This window comes from Pongo abelii, chromosome 2 (assembly GCF_028885655.2).
Source record: "Pongo abelii isolate AG06213 chromosome 2, NHGRI_mPonAbe1-v2.0_pri, whole genome shotgun sequence".
Classification (NCBI taxonomy): domain Eukaryota; kingdom Metazoa; phylum Chordata; class Mammalia; order Primates; family Hominidae; genus Pongo; species Pongo abelii.
In genome coordinates, this window is record NC_085928.1 from 8,567,257 (window position 1) to 8,580,164 (window position 12,908).

General features: G+C 44.1%; 1 long non-coding RNA gene across 1 annotated transcript; it reads right to left on the reverse strand.

The window, feature by feature from the left end:
• Window positions 1–304: 304 nt before the first annotated feature.
• On the reverse strand, window positions 305–12,549 carry LOC129058229 (uncharacterized). Its single transcript, XR_008523248.2, has 2 exons — window positions 12,316–12,549; window positions 305–548 (listed from the first exon to the last, which is right to left on the reverse strand). It is a non-coding gene; the product is annotated as an uncharacterized LOC129058229 (long non-coding RNA).
• Window positions 12,550–12,908: the final 359 nt, after the last annotated feature.

Here is a 12,908-nt window from a genome sequence, read left to right on the forward strand (position 1 = left end):
ACTGATTTTAAAAATCTTTTATCTTGGTAAAACATTTTGGAATTCACAAAACATTTTCATATATTATGCCTTATTTAATCCTCACCACAGCCCTTTGAAAATATCCAAAGCCCGTTTTCTTTAACATTGTTTGTGGGGCATAGATATAAATTCCATATTCCCAGAAATCCTAGTACTTCCCTTCATGTTTTTGCTATGGTTTGAGGGGAAATTATAAGAAACATTGTAGATCGGTTTCTCCATGGCTAATTTGGGGTAATTGCAAAATTCATATAAATAAGCTACTCAAGGTAATCTTCGTCAGTGAGTGTTTTATAAGGTAATTTATTGAAATGAGAGCTGAAGTTTGAATTGTTAGCTCAGCTATGCAGACGGCTTCACTGTGAGCATTGCACCACAGCCAGGCTCTCTCAGTGCAGATCAGAAGGGCAGTTCACTGAACTCAGTAGGGCAGTACTGGCTGTGCCAGCTTGTACAATTCACAGCTTTATGGCCAGGACTGCAGAATCACGGCTTCCGCTTCCCATCAGGGGAGAAAGCAGCAGCATCTGAGCAGAGAGAAAGTTAGAAAAGAAAAGCTTGGCTATTATCTGAAATTGCACTGGCTTTGACTTGTCCAAAAGCTATTTCCCCTTTCAAAGTCACTTCGTGAGCATTGACTGTACCAGAATAATCAGCATTCTCTGTGGCTGGCTGAAGGGTGAGTCAGGATTCTAAATTCTAGCTGCAGTGCTGGGGAAAATGGAAACACCAGGCAAGGAGTACATCATGATGTCAGCAGTTTCCGAGGGCTGGTCAAAATGCCAGAAAACACGGCTGGTTTTACAATGCAATAAATGTATCTGAATGTTCCAAAAAAACGAGGCAAAAGATTTATGCTCCTGACATTTGCCCTCAAGCAGGTAGATGTTTTGATATGGTGTGCCTAGGACCTAACATGCCACCAATTAAAGTGTATCGCTGGCATGCAAGGATGCAAAGAAAACACTGCTACATGTAAGGTGCAGCAGACCCAAAGCTCCACAAGGTGGGCAGCCCCGAATGAAACCCCTTGGTCACTTCATCAGTGATCCAAATTCAAGTTTCAGAAATTATTCATCTATTCCTAAACTTTACAGCATGTTGAGAAACAATGACCACCAAAATGTCAACACAAACAATTTCATGTAACTGACAAAAGATTGCTATACAGAACATATAAAGAACTTTTAGGCTGGGCGCAGTGGCTCACGCCTGTAATCCCAACACTTTGGGAGGCTGAGGCAGGTGGATCACCTGAGGTCAGGAGTTCAAGACCAGCCTGACCAACATGGAGGAACCCCGTCTCCACTAAAAATACAAAAGTAGCCGGGCGTGGTAGTGCATGCCTGTAATCCCACATACTCAGGAGGCTGAGGCAGGAGAATCGCTTGAACCTGGGAGGCGGAGGTTGCAGTGAGCCGAGATTGCACAAAACTCCGTCTTACAAAAAAAAAAGAACTCTTACAAAGTAGTAAGAAAAAGACAAACAATCCAACAGAAGAAATAAGCAAAATAGCTCCTTCTCAAAAGAGGAAACCTGAATAGTCTACAAATATATGAAGAGATATTCAACCCCACGGGTAATCTGGGAAACGCTAATTGAAAAAAATGAGACACCAAATGGAAATTAATGTTCGCACAAAAAACCTATACATAAATGTTAACAGCAGCTTTATTTGTAATAGCCCAAACTTGGAAATAAACATAGGTCCTTCAATGAGTGATGGTTGAATAGACTGTGGTCCATCCATACCATGGAATACCAACAATAAAAGGGATTTTTTTTTGTTTTTCTTGGTTTTTTTTTGAGATGGAGTCTCGCTCTATCACCCAGGCTAGAGTGCACTGGTGCAATCTTGGCTCACTGCAACCTCGGCTCACTGCAACTTCTGCCTCCCAGGTTCAAGCAATGCTCCTGCCTCAGCCTCCCAAGTAGCTGGGACTATAGGCATGCACCACCACGCCCAGCTAATTTTTGTATATATATATATTTTTTGAGATGGAGTCTCACTCTGTCATCCAGGCTGGAGTGCAGTAGCGCAATCTTGGCTCACTGAAACCTCCGCCTCCCAGGTTTAAGCAGTTCTTTGCCTTAGCCTCCCAAGTAGCTGGGATTACAGCGTGTGCCACCACGCCCAGCTAATTTTTATATTTTTAGTAGAGACGGGGTTTCACCATCTTGGCCAGCCTGGTCTTGAACTCCTGACCTCATAATCCACCCGCCTCTTCCTCCCAAAGTGCTGGGATTATAGGCGTGAGCCACCACGCCCGGCCTACTTCTTATATTTTTAGTAGAGACAGGGTTTCACCATGTTGTCCAGGCTAGTCTCAAACTCCTGGCCTCAGTGATCTGCCTGTCTTGGCCTCCCAAAGTGCTAGGATTAAAGGTATGAGCCACTGTGCCCGGCCTTGGATTATTGATACATGCAACAACTTGGATGGTGAATATGCTGAGTGAAAAAAGCCAATCTCTAACAGTTACATACTACATGGTTCCTTTTATACAACATTTTGTTTAATTTTTATTTTTTTTTCTTTTTAAGTTTCCACATACAATATTGAATACAACATTTTGAAAGGATAAAATCTTTTTTTTTTTTTTTTTTTTTTGAGATGAAGTCTTGCTCTGTCACCCAGGCTGGGGTGCAGTGGTGCGATATCAGCTCACTGAAACCTCTGCCTCCTGGGTTCAAGCGATTCTCCTGCCTCAGCATCCCAAGTAGCTGGGATTACAGGTGCCCACCAACACGCCTGGCTAATTTTTTTTTTTTTTTTTAGATGGAGTCTCTCCCTGTCATCCAGGCTGGAGTGCAGTGGTGCAATCTCGGCTCACTGTAACCTCTGCCTCCTGGGTTCAAGCAATTCTCCTGCCTCAGCCTCCCTAGTATCTGGGACTACAGGCACGCGCCACTGCGCCCGGCTAATTTTTGTATTTTTAGTTGAGACGGGGTTTCACCACATTGGCCAGGCTGGTCTCGAACTCCTGACCTCGTGACCTGCCCACCTTGGCCTCCCAAAATGCTGGGATTACAGGCGTGAGCCACCGCTCCCGGCCTAATTTTTTGTATTTCTTTTTTTTTTTTTTTTTAGTAGAGACGCGGTTTCACCATGTTGGCCAGGCTGGTTTCGAACTCCTGACCTCAAGTGATCTGCCTGCCTTAGCCTCCCAAAGTGCTAGGATTACAGGCATGAGCCACCTTGCCCAGCCTGAAAGGATAAAATCTTGCAAATGAAGAACAGAGGTTAAAAAGGAGGGGGAGGCCAGGTGCAGTGGCTCACACCAGTAATCCCAGTACTTTGGGAGGTCGAGGCAGGCTGATCACTTGAGGCCAGGAGTTCCAGACCAGCCTGGCCAACATGGTAAAACCCCGTCTTTACTAAAAATACAAAAATTAGCCAGGTGTGGTGATGCATCCCTGTAGTCCCAGCTACTTGGGAGGCCGAGGCACAAGAATCGTTTGAACCCAGCAGGTGGAGGTTGCAGTGAGCTGAGATTTCACACCACAGGAAGATCCTTGTGTTTTAACTGTTCTGTATCTTGAGTGTGGAGGTGGATACATGGACCTACATATGACATAAAATTATATATAATTAAATGCATTCACATACACATAAAATGAGTCTGAGTAAAACCAGGGAAACTTGTACAAAATTGGTGGACTGTGCCAATTTTGATATTCTGGTTGTGACTATACTTTTGCAAAGTATTATCATTAGTAGGATCTGGGTTAACGGTATGCAAGTTCTCCGTATTATTTCTTTTGACTACATATGAAATCTATAGTTATCTGAATAAAATCTTTTTTTTTTTTTTTTTTTTGAGACAGAGTCTCGCTCAGGGTGGAGTGCAGTGGCACAATCTTGGCTCACTGCAACCTCCACTCCCAGGTTCAAGCGATTCTCCTGCCTCAGCCTCCTGAGTAGCTGGGACTACAGGTGCTTACCACCATGCCCAGCTAATTTTTTGTATTTTTAGTAGAGATGGGGTTTCACCACGTTGGCCAGGATGGTCTCAATCTCCTGACCTCATGATCCACTCGCTTTGACCTCCCAAAGTGGTGGGATTACAGGCATGAGCCACTGTGCCCGGCCTGAATAAAAATTTAAATAAAAAGAGACGCCATGCTTCACCCATGAGATTGGCAAACAAATTTTAAAATCTCACAGTATAAAGTTCTGGCAAGGGTGTAAGAAACATGAAGTCTTCATCCACTGCTACTGAGTGTATAATTAGCTATGGCCACTTTTGAGAGTAATATGACAAGCAACCAGTGAAATTTAAAATATCACCCTTCATTGCTCAACATTCACCTTCTGGGGCATATATACTCTAGAGAAATGATTCTGCATGGGCCTGAAAAAATTTGCAAATTTGCATGTAAGGGTTTATGATAGCAAAGGAGTGAAAATAATGTAAATATCCTCTAATAGGTGAATGAACAAATAGAACATAGTTTATTTATAATATAAAGCAGCATAAAGTAATGAACTAGATGAGAATGAACATATATATATACACACACACACGCAGATAGATCTTAGAGACACAATATCAAATTTAAAAAGCAACTTACGGATTGATATTTACTTATTCAACAAATACTTGAGTGCTTACCATGTATCAGGAGCTGTTCTAGGAGCTAGCAGTACAGCAGAAAACAGACAAAGAAAGATAAAGTCTCTGCTTCACATATCTTACATTTTTGTATGGGAATACAAGCAAATAGACACAATACTATTTACGTAAAAATGTTAAGGGTGCATGTATGGTTTGGAATATATATCACATGTATACACATACACACACATATGTTAATGTATACACACATTTTTTAACTGCTCCTTGTGGAGCAGGGGTACCCTAAAAGCAGTGTGCCTAGGGAAGCCATACTTTTTAAAAAATAATATTTAAGGCTGGGCATGGTGGATCACGCCTGTAATGACAGCACTTTGGGAGGCCAAGGCAGGTGGATCACCTGAGGTCAGGAGTTCAAGCCCAGCCTGACCAACAAGGTGAAACCCCATCTCTACTAAAACTATAAAAATTAGCTGGGCGTGGTGGTGTGCACCTGTAATCCCAGCTACTTGGGAGGCTGAGGCAGGAGAATCACTTGAACCTGGAAGGCGGAGGTTGCATTGAGCCAAGATGGCACCATTGCACTCCAGCCTGGGCAACAGAGCAGGACTCCATCTCAAAATAAATAAATAAATAAATAAATAAATAAATAAAATCTTAAAAATAGTATTTTAAAGTAGACTAGAATGATATACTTAATTTTTTTGAGACAGGGTCTTGCTATGTTGCCCAAGCTGCTCTTAAACTCCTGAGTTCAAGGGTCCTTCTACCTCAGACTTCTGAGTAGCTGAGACTACAGGCACATACCTGTGCCCAGTTTATACCATTTTTATGATATTGGGAGGAAGGAAAATAAGTAGGACTTGGGGTGAGGGTGGTTGAAGGGAATGTTAACTATATCTGCAATATTTTAATTATCTAAAAGGCATTCTTTGGCCAAGTATAAACACAAATGTTTTCTTTTGTAGTTACAATTAATAATTGAAAGGTATATATTTAGATGGAGTCTCACTCTGTTGCCCAGGCTGGAGTGCAGTGGCACGATCTCGGCTCACTGCAAACTCTGCCTCCTGGGTTCACTGCATTCTCCTGCCTCAGCCTCCCGAGTAGCTGGGACTACAGGCGCCTGCCACCACGCCCAGCTAATTTTTTGTATTTTCAGTAGAGACGGGGTTTCACCGTGTTAGCCAGGATGGTCTCAATCTCCTGACCTCGTGATCCACCCGCCTCGGCCTCCCAAAATGCTGGGATTACAGGCATGAGTCACAGTGCCCGGCCATGAAAGGTATTTTTATAGTATAAAAATTTAGAGTCTAAGCTAATATTTCATAAATTGAGGTCTGAGCACATTTCTCAAGATTGAAAACTACTGACATATTTATTGATTCATCCTTGCCAAACTCACGAGTGACTAATTTATAAACTAGAATGGCATTTGTGTTAATTTTTGAAGAAAGGGGCTAGAGACTTAATGAACAAATGGGTAGTATAAAACCTAGGCTCTCCTTTTCTTATCATCACTGCAATTAATTGCATTAATTAGGCATTAAACCCCTTATGAGATGTGGCTGGCACCCTAGTTTAGATCATGTTCAAAACATTTGCTCTTTTTGGGATTTGTAGGAACTCCTTGCAACTCTGTAAGTCTCCTTTTTTCATTTAAAATGAATGGATTAGGCTAAATATCTGAGATTAGACTAAATACTTTTCTGGATCTTAGCTTCTAATTCACCCAATTATATAGTAGTTCTTTTTCAACTTAGTCTTTACAAATTTGTTATTATTATTATTACTATTTTTGAGATGGAGTCTCACTCTTGTCTCCCACGCTGGAGTGCAATGGAACGATCTCAGCTCACTGCAGCCTCCCACTCTGATTCTCCTGCCTCAGCCTCCTGAGTAGCTGGGATTACAGGCGCCAGCCACACCCGGCTAATTTTTGTATTTTTAATAGAGACGGGGTTTCCCCATGTTGGCTAGGCTGGTCTCCAACTCTAGACAAATGGCTAGAAAGTACTAGAATCAGGATTTCTTTTTTGTGTGTGTGTGAGTCATCAGCGCCAGGCCACAAAGGCTTTTGTTAAGAGTTAAATGAAGCTGGGCGCGGTGGCTCACGCCTATAATCCCAGCACTTTGGAAGGTGGAGGAGGATGGATCACCTGAGGTCAGGAGTTTAAGACCAGCCTGGCCAACATGGTGAAACCCTGTCTTTACTAAAAATACAAAAATTATGGCCGGGTGCGGTGGCTCACGCCTGTAATCCCAGCACTTTGGGAGGCTGAGGTGGGCAGATAACCTGAGGTCAGGAGTTTGAGACCAGCCTGGCCAACATAGTGAAACCCTGTCTCTACTAAAAATACAAAAACCTACATGGTGAAACCCCGTCTCTACTAAAAATACAAAAATTAGGTGGGCGTGGTGGCACGTGCCAGTAATCCCAGCTACTTGGGAGGGAGGCTGAGGCAGGAGAACTGCTTGAATCAGGGAGTCGGAGGTTGCAGTGAGTCGAGATGGCGCCACTGCACTCCAGCCTGGCAAGAGAGTGAGACTCCTTCTCAAAAAAAAAAAAAAAAAAAGAAAAAGAAAAAAATTATATGGGGATGGTGGCGCATGCCTGTAATCCCAGATACTCGGGAGGCTGAGGCAGGAGAATCGCTTGAACCCGGGAGGTGGAGGTTGCAGTGAGCCAAGATCGCGTCATTGCACTCCAGCCTGGGCAACAATGCGAGACCTCGTCTCAAAAAAACAAAAAGTTAGCCAGGCGTGGTGGTGGGCGCCTGTAATCCCAGCTTCTTGGGAGGCTAAGGCAGGAGAATCGCTTGAGCAGGCAGCAGAGGTTGCAGTGAGCCGAGGTTGCACCAGTGCACTCCAGCCTGGGTAACAGAGCGAGACTACGTCTCAAAAAAATAAATAAACCATATCAAAAAAACCTCATTATTTTGATATCCATTGTTTAGTTCCAAGTTTAATTAAATTATGTAGATACTTGATATAAAATTACTTTTTAAAAAAATTGAAACTCTGTCACCCAGTTTGGAGTTCAGTGGTGCTATCTCAGCTCACTGTAACCTCCACCCTGGGCTCAGGTGATTCTCCTATCTCAGCTTCCTGAGTAGCTGGGACTGCAGGCAGGTGCCACTACGTCTGGCTAATTTTCTGTATTTTTGGTAAAGACAGGGTTTCACTATGTTGCCGAGGCTGGTCTGAAACTCCCGAGCTCAGGCAATCCACCTGCCACAGCCTCTCAAAGTGTTGGAATTATAGGCATGAGCCACTGCACCTGGCCAGCTATTTTTCTTTTAAGGAAAAAAAGAGGCTGCTTTGCTTATGGAGTAGCCCTTCTTTATTCCTTTACTTTATACAAAGAAAAAGAAAAAAAATGGGAGGTTTTACTTTCAAACTTTTTTTTTTTTTTTTTTTGAGACAGAGTCTCACTCTGTTGCCCAGGCTGGAGTGCAGCTGCACAGCTTCAGCTCGCTGCAAGCTCCACCTCCCAGGTTCACGCCGTTCTCCTGCCTCAGCCTCCCGAGTAGCTGGGACTACAGGCACCTGCTACCACGCGGGTAATTTTTTGTATTTTTAGTAGAGGCGGGGTTTCACCTTGTTAGCCAGGATGGTCTCGATCTCCTGACCTCGTGATCCGCCCACCTCAGCCTCCCAAAGTGCTGGGATTACAGGCGTGAGCCACTGCGCCCGGCCTACTTTGAAACTTTTAAAACTATTTGCAAGTAAAATTTTTCTCTAACCAGTTAGTTTGCAGTAGAGAGTTTCAATTCAAGGTCACAGAAGAGGAAGCCAACTAACTAATTAAATGCTCACTAAATGATTGTCAGTGTTTCAGATTTTCTTTATCATCAGTTAGCATTCCCTACACCATCACTTTAGGGAGTCAATAGAATTTTATAAGAGTAGGCCTCAGTAAGTACTGGGAGGCCAGTAGCACTGTTCAAGCACATGGGCTGTCTGTGTTTGAAGCCTGACCTGTCATTTGTTCACTTTCTGACCTTGAGCAGATTACTTAAACTCTCTCAACCTGTTTCCTCATGAGGATAATACAAGTACTTCTAGGGGGTTTGTGAAAACTCATAAAGAGGTTAAAAACATTGCCTGGCATATAGTAAGCACCCAATAAATAAGAAATAATATTTGTATAGTAATTATGCCAGAAACTGTTATAAGAGCTGTATATATATTAACAATTAGCTATTACTAGTATTACTAATACCTAGTTCAGGATTTAGCTTAGTAAACTTTCTGCTTCAGAAGCAAATATGAGAGGTGAAAACATCAATTTATTCTCCTTAGTCTTAGTTACATACTTTCCAAGTAAAGTCACAGAGCACAATTTCCTTGCTGGCAGGGACAAGACATGGGTTTACATGATATCACCTATCCCCTCAATTTAACAGCATGTACTATGCAGTTGGGCATTTAAGCAGAAATTAAGAGTTGGCAGGTATTGCTCAACTGGTACCCATTTTAGGAATAATGCTGAATCATAGCATTTTATCTGGTCTTCTCTCAGGATATTTAATGCTAATTTTTTGTATTTTTAGTAAAGACGGGATTTCACCTTGTTAGCCAGGATGGTCTCGATCTCCTGACCTCATGATCCACCTGCCTCGGCTCCCCAAAGTGCTGGGATTACAGGCGTGAGCCACCGCGCCAGGACTTTTTCTTTTCTTTTTTTTTTTTTGAGAGAGTCTCCCTCTGTTGTGCAGGCTGGAGTGCAGTGGCTCACTCTCTTGCTCCCAGGTGCAAGCGATTCTCCTACCTCAGCTTCGCGAGTAGCTGGGATTACAGGTGCCCACCACCACACTCGGCTAATTTTTGTGTTATTAGTAGAGACAAGTTTTCACCATGTTGCCCAGGCTGCTCTCAAACTCCTGACCTCAGGTGATCCACCTACCTCGGCCTCCCAAGTGCTGGGAAGTTTTTTTTTTTCTTTTCTTTTTTTGAGACTGAGTCTCGCTCCGTCACCCAGGCTGGAGTGCAGTGGCGTGATCTCGGCTCACTGCAAGCTCTGCCTCTCAGGTTCAAGCGATTCTCCTGCCTCAACCTCTCGAGTAGCTTGGACTATAGGTCCCCGCCACCACGACCGGCTAATTTTTTGTATTTTTAGTAGAGACGGGATTTCACCGTGTTAGCCGGGATGGTCTTGATCAGCTGACCTCGTGATCCGCCAGCCTCGGCCTTCCAAAGTGCTGGGATTACAGCTGTGAGCCACCGCGCCCAGCCAGTGCTGGGAAGTTTTTTGTATTTTTAGTAGAGACGGGATTTCGCCGTGTTAGCCAGGATGGTCTCGATCTCCTGACCTCGTGATCCGCCCGCCTCGGCCTCCCAAAGTGCTGGATTACAGACGTGAGCCACCGAACCCGACCGACACTTAATACTTTCTTATGGCCCTTGTTATCCTGTAAATTCTTCAAGGGCAAACTCTGTGTCTCAACTAGTCACCTTTGTAACCCTTGCAATGCTGAGCATGAGACTGAACACTGGGGGAGAGGAAGGGAATAAAACATCTCCAGGGAAGAGGAATGTAATGGGAGCCTCTTCAAGTCCCACTGGCAGCTTATCTTTCGAGTGAGCCTTTTCCTATTTTCAAACATCTCTAGTAAAATAGGCATACCAAAGGGCATATCCAGGCAATACAAGCCATTGTAGTTAAATTCCATCATACACCTTTTCTGGCGCCTCACGATCAGCCTGGCTCTATTAATAATAGTCATTACAGAAAGCTGCATGCCAGGTAGAAAGAGCCATTAGCTGTTACTACTCCACTGCCAAGAAGTAAAGACATTATGTTTCCATTTCTTCTACTTAAGTCTTTTAAAACCTATAGAACATTATGTCCAGTATCTCTATCTCACACTCACTTTCATTTTCTACAGCTGTTAAAATTTTTGTTTTAAATATTAGGAATATTCCATTCCTGGGTCTATAATGAATAGCAAACATTTTATACAGTACTATGGTTGGAATGGTAAACAAAAATAAGTCAGAGAATATTAATTTTTTGCCCTATGGTAATTTTAACTTGTCCTCTTGGTGTGGTGTGGACGCACCCAGGTTGGACTTCATACACAGCCTCTTGCATTATATTGACTCATTGTCAGAGCTCACGAAGTCACTACCTAAGTGTCTGATTGCTACACTATACATTACCTCAAGATACTATGAAGGTTAATCAGATTACAGAGGGGAAATCTATAAAGCTGAGTAAGCTCCTTGGTAATAAAACTATATAAATACAAAATACTGTTTTTTATTGGCAGATAATATATCGTGTTTTAGCACAACACATAAGCTGCTAGGCATTTATTCAATCTGATTGGGAATGGGTTAAATTTGGTTAAAAAATTACCTTAGGTTGCTTTAATTAAAAAAATGTTTAAGGCTGAGTGCAGTGGCTCACACCTGTAATCCTAGCACTTTGGGAGCACTGGGTGCAGTGGCTCACACCTGTAATCCTAGCACTTTGGGAGCACTGGGTGCAGTGGCTCACACCTGTAATCCTAGCACTTTGGCCTAGCACCGCTTGAGGCCAGGAGTTCAAGACCAGCCTAGCCAACATGATGAAACCCCATCTCTACTAAAAATACAAAAATTAGCCAGGCGTCGTGGTGGGAGCCTGCAGTCCCAGCTACTCAGGAGTCTGAGGCAGAATTGGTCGAACATGGGAGGCGGAGGTTGCAGTGAGCTGAGATAGCACTCCAGCCTGGGCAACAGAGGGAGACCTTCTCAAAAAATAGTAATAAATAAATTTAAAAAGTTCGGCCAGGCGCGGTGGCTCATGCCTCTAATCCCAGCGCTATGGGAGGCTGATCACCACTTTGGGTGGGCGGATCACCTGAGGTCAGGAGTTTGAGACCAGCCTGACCAACATGGAGAAACCCCGCCTCTACTAAAAATACAAAATTAGCCCGGCGTGGTGGCGCATGCCTGTAATCCCAGCTACTGGGGAGGCTGAGGCAGGAGAATCACTTGAATCAGGGAGGCAGAGGTTGCAGTGAGCCGAGATCGTGCCATTGCACTCCAGCCTGGGCAATGGAGCGAGACTCCGTTCTCAAAAAAAAAAAAAAAAAAAGTTTAAAATATCATTGGTCCTTAAAGTTATACATTCATTCTTTGATAATTGCTATGTTGAACACAACCTCCTAACTGCTTTACAATGATTAAGCACTAATGATTTGAACCCAGGTTTAATGCCTGACTCTCAACACATGTGCTCTACCTTCTCACGAACATGATTTCAAAAATCATAGCCCCGGGATTCGGGATTGGCGGCTCATGCCTGTAATCCCAGCGACAGAGCAAGACCCTACTCTTAAAAAAAAAAGAAAAAAGAAAAAAAAAGAAAAATAAATCATAGTATTGAACTGGGAGGTTTCACTGAGACGAAACTTGGGACTCTTCCTTTTTTTTTTTTTGTTTCGAATAAAGCCATTCTAGAATGAGACAAAATTCTAAAATATTTTATAGTTAACAGTTTAAATTGGGTTTAATCTTGACAAGACTATCTAGGGCTATATACACAAATCTCTTTTGGAGAAAATACCACATCTAAACTGAAGTCTATTCCTGAATATGACACACCAGGTCAAATGGTTCTCCTGGCCCTCCCGGGGGATGTCACTCATAAACGTGCTAAAAGTCACAGTCTAGGCCCCATTACCTTACATACTCATGACCTTCCCAGGAAGGCCCCTCGCCCTTACCAGGCACTTTCATTTTGGGAAGATACATCAGTCCTGGCGGAGAAAGCAGCAAGGCCTTTCCCCGGTTCACAAAAATTAATACAAATCTCAGAGGCTGCATCCCACAGCCGTGACCACCGTGACCTGGCATCCCCTTTTCTGCAAACTTAAATGTTATCTGGAATTCGGGCCTGGCTCTGAAAGCCAAGGGCCTGGCAGGAGCCCGAGAAAGGGGAGAAACTTTCTGCGGCCCCAAGCTAATAGCAGTCACTGCACCGAGACCCGTCCCCTGGCATCCCTTTGCTCCAGCTGGCAAGACAGACCACCAAGGTCAGCCAGATTTCCACCCAGTCTGGCCGGGCCCGGACCCAGCTGGGAAGGGACCGAGAAGCACCGGGACCTGGATCCCGGTGGGAAAGGCCGCGCGCGGGGCACGGCGGGAAAAGACGCGGCGCGCAGAAACACCCGCCCCACCCCTTGCCGCGCCGCGCCGCGCCGCGCTCTAGTGGGCGGCCCTCCCGCGGGCGGCTCTGATTGGACTGCCGAACCCCTCGCGCTGATTGGCCGCGTGGGCGAGGCGGAGGAGAGCCGTGCGCAGCGGCGTATGTGGGGCC